Below are 13,786 nucleotides of genomic sequence, written 5' to 3' on the forward strand. Positions count from 1 at the left end.
TATATATATATATATATATATATATATATATTCATTGAAGGCCGTTTGTATAGCCTCCAACTTCTACGGAATAGTTTTAGAAAATATTTTCATTAGTGGTAGCAAATGTAGTGGTAGTAAATGTAATATTAAATGTTTAACTAATTCAAAGTAGTAGTCCCACCAATACACACAAATATTTAAGCAAATATACAAAAAGGTCAGATTGATCATGTTCGTTCATCAGTTCTGATTGTAAAATTTAAGCTTTTTTTAAAAAAAATTTAACTGCTTCAGTCAATTACCACTGAAAAAAAAACTATTTCCCAAAAATCAAATGCTGAGCGGAAGTGCTGTCTGAGAATTAAACTGGGAAACAATTTTTGTGGCTTGAGATTTTAGAATATATCTTCGAAACACTTATTTCAATCGGTTTCTCCTTAGAACTTATTATGCAATATATTCCTTAACAGGTTTTATTTTTTTATAATTCACTCTAGTGAATACTAAGGCCTCCCACTTCTCTGCTGCGTAGAAAGAATGCAATAATGCAGTTTATGATGCGATACTTTAAGGTCATATATTTGTCTAAGTTTCATTTTCAAGGGACAAGTGGATTTATATACATATATACGTTTTCCTAGACTTCTACATTCAGGTAAAAAAAAAAAACTAAACTAAAAATGTAATTTTGCAAAAAAATCTGTAGTTTTTGGAACAAAACAAATTTCAGATTTGAAGTCCCCAGCTCCATCCTGAGATTTTTGTTGCAATCATGTGAATGCAATCTTACAATGAGGTTGCTGAGTATGAAGCTCGGTGAAGAATAAATAAATAGAAAAGAATGGAACAGTTTTACTCTATAATGTAGTTTGTGAAGCTGATGGAGAGGTGAGATGATGAGCAATTGAGATGATCAGTGAACAGGTGGGACATAGACGTGAGGTAACGCCCGATGACTTTAACTTCGATTGCGTGTTTTTGTTGCTGAAGGTGAAATTGATGTTAGCAATTTTGGTAGTTATGGTATGAAGCATCACAACAATAGTGGGTAGTAATCGATCAAGTTGTGTATCTTTGGTCAAATTTTGATATTGGAAGTTTTAATTGAAATTCGTTGGGTACATTTAATTGCTGTGTCGGAACCGTTTAAATTGTAAATATATTCTGAAAGAGTGGGTATTTTGTGGTCTTTGGGTATGTTGGTGTTCCGGATGCATAGTGGGGAAAAAATACCACCCTAAATAGCTTTCGTTCTAATGATCAGATTTTCATGTTGTCAATCTTAATGGCTCCTGGGGGTAACCTCAAATATGCTAATTATTTAGTGCTAACTATTAATTAAGTTAAGAAATCGTACACAAAAACGTACTCTCTCTGAATAAACATAGATTTTTTTTTTTACATATTTGGATTCTTAACCTTCGAAATACATCGAGTAGCAATCTGGGAAAGATGGCCCTAATAGGTTGGTCAGGAGAGCGATCAAAAGTTCGGACCCGTTAATGTTAATTTCACTTTTTGCGTTTTTAGTCATTTTTTAAAAAACTAATTAGGCAATTAAAAAAATGACATCCACTCATAAAACCCATTTACTCCAAGATAATTTCATGCAATAAATAATTTTTATTAATTATTTAGTGTTTCTTATTATTTAATTTATTTGAGGAGAAAAAAGTTTGAATTATGAGCCATAAATTTTTTATGACACTAATTTAAATATCTTAAAAATCTAAAGTTTCAACTGTTTTTATTTAGTAGAAGCCTAAAAAAATTAAAATTAAATATTTTTAAAAAAATAATTTGACAATGAAGAAAGATTTAAATAGGCTGATTAATATTTAACTGTGGTTAATTTACGAGGAACATGACTTAAGCACGCGTAGCGTAAAATTTCATTCTTATTTTTTTCGCAAAAAACCGATTGATAATCTTTTTTTTTAATTATAAAATAAAATGTTTTTTTTAAACGTCTGAAAATTTATTCGTTATTTGGTAAAGAAATTTGAATAAAACGTTTCATTGAATAAAAAACATTTTATTCAACGAATGTCGAGTTTTATAAAAGCATGCTTCTGATAGAATGTGATTATACATCAGATTGTGATTATATTTAAATTTTTTAGTTTGTTTTTTCAATAATTGATACAATTTCAATAATATGCATAGAATTGGAATAATATATATTTATCAATTTCTTCAATATATATTTTACAATTATTAATAGGAATACGTAGTCAAAATTTTTAAGCATCTTAAAATTTCTCAACATCTTATATGTCGCTTTAATCTTAAAATAAATATCTTAATTACATGTCCACGCTTGTTTCGCAGAGCAATTTTACCAACTATTTAATTAAATTTCAGCATTTTAAAAAATCTTATTCTTTACGCTACCACGTATATTATTTTTTCATTAATATACTGATCAATTTTTATAGTACTTTAATTCAGGTTTTTCTTTAAAGTAAAAATCCTTTTTAAAATTATTGTGAAGTTCTTATTAAAAGAAAACTTAAAATTATCGCCTGTTAGCAAAGAATTAAGTTTTGTTAAGAAATTTAAAACATTCTGCTGATTAAAATTGTTTGATGGAAAACAGCTGACTATTTACTAAGCATACTATTTTTTCGAAAAATAATGATAAATTATTGTCTCTTTTCTTTGTTTCTTGTGACTTCATATATTATCTAAACTAGTGTTGATGCTTTATAAGTCCCTTCAATTATTATAAAGATACAGAACATAAGGAACTGTCGAATACGTAGCCAAAATTTTTAAACGTCTTAAAATTACTCAGTATCTAATATGCCGTCCTAACATCTTAATTCTGAAATTAAATTTTTAATTTTCTTGGCAAGTGTGATTCACAGAACTATTCAACTAATTATTTCATTATATTTTTTACTCTTTCTTTATACTACCACGTAGATTTTTTCCCAATTATATACTAAACTATTTTGTTTAATTTTTATTGTTAGTTAAAATTTTAAGTCATTGCTAAGTTTTTTTCTTCACTTAAAGTCTCAGAATTTCTTTTTAAAGTCTCAGTACAATAGCCAGTTAGCTGATAAGCATTTAGGAACATTTTCTATGTTAAAATTGCTCAGTGCAAAACGGACTGATCATAGTAAATAAGTGCACCCTTTTCTGAGCAAACAAATTATTTATTTATTTACTTTATTGTTTCTTATTTGTTTGATTTGGGAAAAGTAAATGCAAATAAGTGCAACTTCAAAAACCAAAACTGCTAGCTTTGCTTTTTAAATGAACAAATTCGAACCGCAATTTTATTTTGGCCTTTAAACTTGCATACAATATTACAGCGTTAACTTTAAACAAGCAGTTTTTTTAAGAAAGGATGATGAAAATATTTACTGTTGCTAAAATTATTTTTCAACTTTAACACAATTCCCAAGATATCATTATGCATAATTTGTTATTAGGAAAATGTCTTATTTGTTAAACAGCGAATACTAAAAATTGAAATTGGTAAAAAGATTCCGAAGCCGTGTCAATTTTAGAATCATCAACTGATTTGAAAAGTGTAATAAAAAACACGCAATTTTAGAACTTATTTTGATTTTTAAAAAAATACGCAGCGGGAAGGTTATACTTTTTACAGAAACTGTGAATACCAATTTTTTCTACATTTCGTCATAAGTGGAAAAGAATGATATTGCTCCAAGGAACCTACTCAATAATTTCGCTATTTTCAAAATTGAAATCTGTTTGGACGAAACATATTATTAGTTGAAAGCTAAAGCGAGAAAAAATTTAACTATTATTATTTATCTAAGCTTATTCCATTAATTTAATGATACTGGTATCAAGGTTAAGGATACGCGATGGAAGCCCCGTTTACTATTAAACTATAATTTTTTTAAATCATATAGCTTGAATAATTTTGAGCAAATAAGGGTGTAAAAATAAACTCGACCGAAGTACACCTAAAGTATAACCTAAGATATGTCTAGAATAAACTTTGGAATCGACGAATAAAAAATAAATTTTCAAACAACTTCGAGTAGGACGGAAATGTTAACTTGTTTGAAATATCTGTCCTTGTAACTATTTCATTTTAATTTCTGGTGCTAGGGTACATTTAATTTTCACATTCAACTTTAGAAATTTCAATTGTAAACGGAATTTTTTATGTCCTTAAAAAGTGCTATTAAGACTAAAAGTAAAAAACAATATACTGAATTGATTTTTTAGAAAGAAGTGCCTAATTATTATTTTTTCAATCTAAGAACTTATGCCTTTATCTTACATAAAACTTATTTTAATATCGCATGAAGTATTTTAATATACTGTGTTACTAAATGAATAATACCATGAAACTGAATCGAAAAGATAAAGACTTCATTGATTTAAAACATAATAGATGATAATAAAAGTAGATATATTTTGAGATTCCAATAACTAACGTGACAAGTCATTCACGCCAGGCCAATCTTGAGAATATGTCCCTATTTTTGAACGCCCGAAATATATCTACTTTTATTCACCTTTTCATATTTTTTGAAGCGAATGAATTTTTTTATCATCAATTGCAATGTTTTACATTTGGGTCTTCATCATTATTTTGATAAGAAGTTTATGTTTGCAAAAGCAAACATATGCATTTTAATGTTTCAACAGGATTCATGAGGTCCTTAACAAAGGAAGTGAACCGCAGCATCAATATTGTAACTATGAAGTTTAGTTTAAAATTAAAATTTTGAGACCAGATATTTTGAGTTTATGAAATTCAATATTTTATCTCTTAAGTTTTTGTGCCACCATTTCAGTATCCTAAAAACCTTACGAACTCTGTTTAAAAGGAGATTTATCAGATATATCTAAGAAAACAAAGAAATCATATGAGCGATATTTTTCGCAAACCGAATTTACTTCGAATAATGTTTTCGTGCATTTTCTAGCATAAAATTGCCTTGGTGAAAAATGATATTTTAAGGAATATTTTAATTAATTGTTTTCTTTGATAAATAAATGTTTATTTATTAATAATATGGGGTGCCCTTTCACAAAAAAAGCGGCACTGAACTAAACGTAATGAAATAGATGATAATTTTAAAAGTTCGAATATTAGATCGAATACTATTTAATCTTGTGCAGTATTAGCTCTAATATTAGATTCAGGAGGTGTCTAGCATTTTCTAGCACGGCAGTATGTTAAATAAGCACGGCTTTCTAATCGTTCAACACGGCTTTCTAATGGTTCAAAACGGCTTTCTAATGTTAAATAATATCGTTTTGCTACCTGGGATGGTTAAATTATTGATATAGGTGACATTGTGCTATACTACCTCTGCCTTGATAATTTTGACCAGAAGCAATAAAACCCATAAGTTGTTGAAGATCTCCCTATTTTGGCTCCTTCCTCAGCAATGTGACAATGTACACTGGCAATCTGATCCTTCAACTTTCAGCGAACCTAGACATTTGTTTTGCGGAGATTGGTCTGAATAGGACTTCTACAAGTTCATCAGCCATTTCTTGTAATCATATTTAGGAGAAATCCTTTTAATTACAACTTTTATAGATTTTTTCTCTAGGAGAAGAATAGTGTGATACTTGATGTCTTGTTTGGTTAACAAATCAACAATAATTCGTCTAGTTTCGATTGCTGACACAGCAAAGTTGATTTGGTCTCTCTGATAATTCATATCAAATCCTGTAATTTAATTTGTAAGTAAATGTTCTTTAATATTCTTACAATTAAATTTATTGCCTTTTATTATAATAGGAATTATTCATGGTTTCTCAAAAATTGGCGTTTGAATTGCCGTTGGCGTTGTTGGGATTCATCCTGATATTCCATCTCATTTTCAAGATCCAGATCTGATTTGTTATTGTGATTAGGCTTGTCGTTCATAATTGGCACGCTTTTTAATTGGCCTTCCTTAGGACCAAGCCTTCTTTTTAATTTATTTTTGATTGAAACCCATATCCTTCAATATTTTAGTCATAATAGAAATTTGTCATTGCTGTCTTTGTTTTTGAGAGGTTTCTCTCAGGTCTGGTACTCTGAAGCTCCGCCTTCAGGGTCAGTTTTCTAGCAGCTCGGTTGTTCCACTTTGCCATCTATCGACTGATCTTTGTTGGTAGTATTCACTTTTTTCACAATGGAACTATCCTCTTCAGAACTAATAGATCTGGTTCTTTTGTGCTAGACTAGAGTGCTTTGACAGTCCATATTTTGGTCAACAACTTTTTTGTTTGGCTAAACTAAGGCAGTTGGTGTTTTTCTGAGTCAGTTGGTGATTATTGTTTTCTTTTCCTGTTCGGTTTTTTTTCCTCACACTTTTTCCTGTATTAGGTTCGAATCCTGTATTAGGTTCGAAGAACAGGAATAGGTTACAGTAATCATGTTAGTAACAGGTTCTTGACTTTGTTTGTTAATTTTTAAAAGATATTTGTTCTCTTTTTTCAATTCTTTATTTTCAATTCTTCATGTCTTCTAGCTGCTTCAAATTATTTTCATTTATTTCATTTTGCTGTTAAAACTGTTCTAACAATATCCCCCTCAACAGGGAAACCAAATTATTATTTGGGCTCGCAACGGAGGTCATCATTTTCCTTATCACTAGCGTTTTTAATTTCATACTTTGCGCATAAAGTTATACTAATTCAACTGTAAAAATTGAATATCAGGCACTAAAAGGTCGTGGTGAAATAATTTAACTATAAATATAATCATAAATGCACAATGCGTTCTATCTAGAACAATATGTTGAGAAGCTCTGCAGCACTATTAGTAAACACACTCGTAAAGACTCCAAACAACCAAACTTAAATACACGCATTTAAGTTACAGAATATAGTTTTGATAACATAAATGGAACTCAAAAGAAAAACACTTGAACGTCGTGAAGATAAACAATCACTTTGACTACAGTTATTTGATCCAACTTGTGCTTAGAAATCTTCGGCAGATATAATACTTGCCAAAGATCGATAATAGTTATATTACATAGTTGACTATCCTTACACAGGGTACATAAACTTAGAAGTAAACGTTAAACAACATAGATGAAAATCCCTGTCAACGATAAAAACAGAACGTGCAAATTCAAAAATAACGTTTTTTGCAGGTTCATTAATGTATCGCCCTTATAACTTTCAACGTTTAGTCAAATTTTCATTCTGTTAAGTGCTCTGATAATATCTCAAAAAATATCTTAAGATATTTATAAAATTTAGCTGTAACCAAAAAACGCACTTTTTCTGAAGAAACATACTTTTCTCTCCATCAAACACGCTTTATCACCCCAAAAATAGGAAGAAGGTAGACTAAATTTTGAAAAGCAGGCTTTTATAGTTTAACCACTATAACAGTTCAATTTATATTATTTTATTAATTTAATTATAGTTATTTTAATGTGTCACGTTTCTCTTCATAGCTTTGAATGATTAGTTAAACTACAAGAATTATCTTACTAAAAGTTATAAGCCCACGACACAAAGACAAATATGTAATAATAGGATACTTAAGTGAATTAAATAATTTTCCTAAAAAATTTTATAGATTAAGAATTTTCAGATTATTTTTAAAACCTATATATAGAATTTTATGTCATTTGATGAGTAAAAAATTCTTGAAAAGTAATTTCAAAAATAAATTATCGAATTATATTGAAATGACACCCTATTTTAAGATTACATGGCTAAATTGAGGTATTTTTTTAATTTTATAACCGTCGTTGAACATTGGACGTTTGTTGGATTTACGACTACTAATGTTCAACTCCATAGCCTTGTAATTTTGAATTCAATCCAGAAGACAAGGGTTCAAGTATTGAGAGAAAGTTTGCCTTCGCGGAGGACTTTTTAATGGAACTAACTCTCATTTGCGCTATATGGAGAGAAAAACCACGAAAACCTACCACAGTTAGACTGGCGGAAAGGGGTCTCTAACCCATGATCCGTCAACCACTGAGGATATTTTATGTCATCACTATGGTCGGTGCGAGCCAGGTGCGGAATTCGTATCGACCAGCCATCGCTGAGATTTAAACCCAGTTCACCTCATTGAAAGGCGAACGCTTTATCCCCTGAGCCACTACGGCTCATACGAGTTAACCAATAAATGTGAAAGAATTAGTACTTTCTTTAATCATTCATACCAGTGAAATTAAGAAACGCACGTATTTTTAAGAATTTTGTCGATAGAAAGTAGATAGAAAGTAATCCTTTTCAATTTAATATTTTTCCTTCTCCTCATAAATTATGTGTTTTAGTAATCTAATAACAGATTCAATAAAAGTTTTTTCTCACTGTAGTGCTAATGTTTTTAAATTTTAGTGGATTACGTATCACAACCGAGATCTGTTAAAAAGGTGGAACAATTGTACTTTTTACTGAAACATTCCGGTTTATTCGTAAACAGAGTGGCTTTATTTGAGTGTTTCAGATTAAAGGCAAAAAAATTATTGAATATATAAATAAATAAATAAAAATAAAAAAGAATTAAGAAAGCTGTGTAACAAATCTTTTTCTAGCCACTGACTGTCACTTTTGCTACAAAAGTACTTCAAAATACTTAAATTAATAAAACATATAAATAATCTGATGTATTTATGTTTATAAATTGCAAAAATGAATCAATTTCTGCCGTATTGTCGGAATTAATACCATAAAAAATATCTTTCTGGAGGAGCGCAAAAATTGGCAACTATGATTTTTTAGTATAAAAAAGTACTATTGTATTAAGTGCAATAATCAATTATTTATATATATGTTTAATTATTTCTAGGGTAAATGAAACGCTCGCTTTCACTTAGTGCACACCACACATAAAACGAATTTATGATACATGCACACATTACGAATTTATCATATTAAAAATAAAAAATATAATTCTAAATCTACCACTTAGATAAGAAAGCAATTTAAAATTCGATTACTCCTTTGAATAAAAATTAGAGTATCAGATATCATATTTCGTATTATTAATATCTACATTTAAAATTCGTTTGTACGTTATTTGTAGTGGAACTGGGCGTATGAGGCCTTACTGCCCTTCTACATTTAAAATTCGCACATTAGCAGGGAAATGTAAAAAGTAGTAGAAACTTAATTAATTTTTATTTATTTATTATTTCTTTTATTATTCAATCGTACTTGCATTTGGAGTGTATTATGAGATGTTTAAACTTCCGGGGGGGGGGGGGGGNGGGGGGGGGGTAGATGGAAATTTATTATAAAAATCTCAAAATAAATGTAAGAAAGATACCCATAAAAACTAAAATCACATTAACGAATTCCTTGATAAAAAAAATCTTGAGTGAAAAATGAGAGAAGATAGCATTCACGACATTTTTTAATTCAAATTATGCAGCTCAACCTTTTCTGAATCCGTAATAAATATAATTACCGCTAATTTCAAAAGTCCGTGATAAAGCTATTTTACCACTTTTAATTTGGGTTTCCATTTACTAATAACCTTAGCTCGGATGAAGTAAATTAAAGTACTCAAATTTGACTGTAATTTAACAAAGGCCTCACAGCCAACACTCGAATCCTTTTCTTTGCCAAAGCCAAATAGTCTCAATTGTTATTTCACATCATCAGAAGAAGGAGTGAGATGCCCGCTTCGCGGACAGGTACTCTGCTGCAATACATATCAAGTCAAGTAAATTAAAACCGTAAGGTCTCAGACGCCCAGTTTCATTACAAGGAACGAACGGAGTAAATTAAAATCAGTGACCATATGCATTTTTTCGAAAGCTTATAAAAAGTTATATGCCTTTGCGGTTTGCAGTGTTAATAAAACTATATTATAAATAAAAAAATAATAAAAGGCAGTAAGCTCCCTACCTTTTCATAACTCGTAATAGGCCGTGGTAAACATACTTATCATGAAAAAGAATGGCGTTAAAATTTAAATTAAATTTATCTAATAAGCTAATGGTTTTTTTCTCATATCCATTTCAACTCCAAAAATATTTTAATATACCTTTACTAGAAATAAATGTTCTGTTGAAGGGTTAAAATAATTATAAAATAAATTCCTGTTGCATTTCACACATTTACGCAGAAATTTCAATACTGAAGATGCCCCCATTATAAAAATGTTAAGAAAAATAGCTTCCACTTGCTTCCACATGTTTACATTAGTGAGAAACTAGTTATTAATTGAATCAATCAATTAAAAAAAATTAATAAAAATAAATTTAGCGTTTTAAAAAACTCTCGTTAATTCCGATTTCGTTTGTTTTCCTGGTTATTATTTTAAATTAGGCTCTTCATAAGAACGCAATAAAATTTATAGCTTTAGTACACAACTTAGATTTCAAATATTGTATCTCATACTTGTATTTCACATATGTCCATTAAATAAAATAATACAAACATAGTAAACAATGTAAGAATATTGCAAGGGTTTGCTCAGTTTATACACAATATTGACAATATTGTAATACAAAACTTATTTATAAATCTTTATAAGCTTTCACTTTTAAATTGTAAACTCGTTTTACTCGATTTTATAATTATATATACATTAAGTGCGATGGTGAATACGAACTAATGAGAATGCATTCCTACTCTTACTACCAAGTTTTCTCTGAAATATTGTAAACCCGAATATTTTTATTTTATAATTTTATTACTGTCATTTAACAGCCAACCCAATTTGGGGGGGGGGGGGGGGGGGGGGTTTAGGATTACTAATGATCAACTCCATAGCCTTGTAATTTTGAATCCAATCCAGAAGACAAGGGAACTCCTGGATCAAGTAATAGGAGAAATTTGCCTTCATGGAGGACTTTTTGATGGAACTAGCCCGCATTTGCGTTACATGGAGAGGAAAACCACGAAAACCTCCTACGGTTAGCCCCACGACAAGAGAATTCTAACCCATGATCCATCTACCACTGAGGATTTTTTGCGTCATTGTCGGTGCAACTCGGATGCGAAATTCGTATCGACCAGTCATCGCTGGGATTCGAACCCTGCTCTCCTCATTGGAAGGCGAACGCTCTATCCCTTGTGCCATAAACCTGGATATTGTAAAATATCGTTGCAGTCCATTTAATGCTTCTGGTGTTGTTCATGATGCAGAGATGCCAACTGCTCCGCTTTCTGGAATAGTTTTAATAAAGTGGTAGCAAATTATTTAGTAAGATTAGTTAAAGTAAGATAGTTACGCCTACTTTTTAATACAGCAACCAGTTGATTGTTGCTTTAAAGTAACATTTCATATCATATTCATAATTTTTGATATTTAGTGGTGAAAAAATTATTTAAAATGAAAAATACTAAACTGAAAGTAACTTAAAATTCACTACCACTAGAAAATACTATTTTACAAAGCGGAGCAAGTTGGCATCTTTGATGATGAATGCGTAAACATATATATTAAGACGTTCTCTACCAGCCGAGAACTGGTGTTTATGCTATATCTGTCATTAAAAAGTAGTAATCGATAAAAAAATAATTTTCTTTCATTAGCAACAATTTTATATAGTTTTTCACAGTAAGCTATAATAAACATTAAACAATATGTTATTTTTGGGAGAAAACATATTTTCTACGAAAATAGTTGGATCTTGTTATTACTTAATCTGTTTTTTCTACTAGGAGGAATTTCATCAGTGGGATCGGCAGCAAAAGTGCTGTCATGACATGCAAAATCTAAAAAGTGGTAGTAAAGATTTTTCAAGGTTAGTGATAACTGTTTAAATTTAGACTTCAATTAAAACAATTGCAAAATTCTTACCACTTCCACATGTTTTGTACAGATAGAAATATCTTTAGTAGATATAATAAATATCTCTTTTAACAATAGAATACCTGCCAATTTTACGCTTTTCAAATAAGGTTTTTGGTAATGAAATGACAATTGAAGTAACGTTGTAAGCAGGCATTCAATTCACATCTAAGCAACACTTACAACACAATAATATAATCAGTGCATGTAAATGCAACACAATAATATAATCAGTGCATGTAAATGCAACACAATAATGTAATGGCGATTAAAATCAGCTGATATTAAATTTGTGAAAATTAGAATCAAATATGAATGTAGAAAGTTTATCACTTTAAATATCCGTAAAATGCGGAAAATTTGGAAGATATGTTTGAATTAATCAAAACTATTTTAATTGTAGCTGAAATTATTGAAACTACATAAATTTTAAAGATAAAAATTGTGACGCATTAGGACTTTATATTATTATTAGATAATATGAAAATAATATAAGTAATAATATTTGATATTTGAAATTCTGGAAATAAAAATCAAATCGTATTATATATTAATTATAGAAGTAAAAATATTTAAGTATCGTTTGTTTTATTTTATTATATTTTTCCTTTATATATTTAATTTATTTATTCAGCTATTTTTTACTGATACCTCAGAAAAGTTTTTCAGAAGAGTTAAATTTTGACAAAACATTGCATTAACACAATTGTTATGAATTTCAACACAATTGTTCTGCATTTCAAAGTTTCACTTGATTTAATTACAGAAAATGCAATGATTTTTTCTCGTTTGAAGGAATTTAGACACTCTCTTTGGTAAAATAAAATAATCTACTCTTCTTTTTATAGGTTAATAAAGCATGTATCCGTAAGATGGCGCTTAAAATTGAAACGAAAAACTCCTTGTAGTTAACTATTTTTGAAAAAAAATTCAAACAACGAAGACCATTATCTTTTACTTAGAATGAAACGAAACACAATTTTAAAAAAAGATCGTAAAAATTTTTTTCTGTACTGGTTATATTTTCTGAAGACCTTTTATGACAACATTGCTAATAACCTTTATTTCAAAAACAAGGATAGAGTTAAAAGAAAAATAAATTTAAATGAAGATAATTTTAATGTGAAAGATACATTTTTTAAAAAAAATTCTGAAAATGAAGACAATTTAAAAATGAAAGATAGATTTAAAATAAAGATAGTTTTAAAAAAAAGATATTCATAAATTTGTTCATAATTTTGACAACTCTTATTAAACAATGGAAAAATGGTTAAAATAAAATCATATGGCTACAATACATTACACAATTAAAATCTAAAATTTGATCCTTTAAGATAAGCAATTTATAAGATATGGAAACAATATTATATTTATTAGCGATCCACAAAACATATAAATTCCTGTTCTGTGACAAAAAGAAAAATTCCTCACTATTTTTTGATTTTTCAGGTATATTGTAGACAGATATTAATTTTTCTAAATATTTTCAATTGTGTGTAATTTATTATGCTTTTTCTTTCTTTCTTTTTTTTTTTTTTGAAATTAAAAATAATAATTTTTCTACATTTATATTTTTTTACTGCAAACAATACCAATTTTTTTAGATTAAAATAAATTAATAGTTAAATGATTATATAAATAAAACTTACCGCATTACGAATGGTAATTCAAACTAAGCACAGAAACCAAACACAACAACCCTACACAAACTTCGAAGATAATTTAATTCCAGATATTCTTTTACACAAAGATTAAAAATATAAACAAAAACTTAACCAAAGACGGCTCCTACGATTTTTACTCGAACCAGTTCGACAATTTTCGAAAACAAAAAAAAGGAAGAAAAAAAAAAACAAAGGAAAGTGTTTCGCGTCCTACACGTTATTGCGGTTGAAATGAGTATGTCGCCTGTTTCTCTACACGATTTCGAAGAAAGTGTTTTTTCCCCCTTTCGCTCTTCAATTTCCCTTTTTCATTGCTTTTTCCCCCAATGACACTCCTTCGACCTTATATACGCGAATTTCAACTTCTTGATTATTCAGATTAATTTTGGCAATAAACGATATATTCACATTAAAACGAAGAAAC

At 29.0% G+C, this 13,786-nt stretch overlaps 1 long non-coding RNA gene across 1 annotated transcript in view; it reads right to left on the minus strand.

Annotated features, from left to right (window-relative positions):
- LOC139427235 (uncharacterized) overlaps positions 1 to 13,480 on the minus strand; it is a 24,803-nt gene extending 11,323 nt beyond the window's left edge. The window contains exon 1 of the long non-coding RNA XR_011638374.1: positions 13,348 to 13,480. This is a non-coding gene — a long non-coding RNA (uncharacterized lncRNA). The remainder of the gene's footprint in view (positions 1 to 13,347) is intronic.
- Positions 13,481 to 13,786: the final 306 nt, after the last annotated feature.

The sequence above is a fragment of the Parasteatoda tepidariorum genome, chromosome X2 (genome assembly GCF_043381705.1).
Source record: "Parasteatoda tepidariorum isolate YZ-2023 chromosome X2, CAS_Ptep_4.0, whole genome shotgun sequence".
Classification (NCBI taxonomy): domain Eukaryota; kingdom Metazoa; phylum Arthropoda; class Arachnida; order Araneae; family Theridiidae; genus Parasteatoda; species Parasteatoda tepidariorum.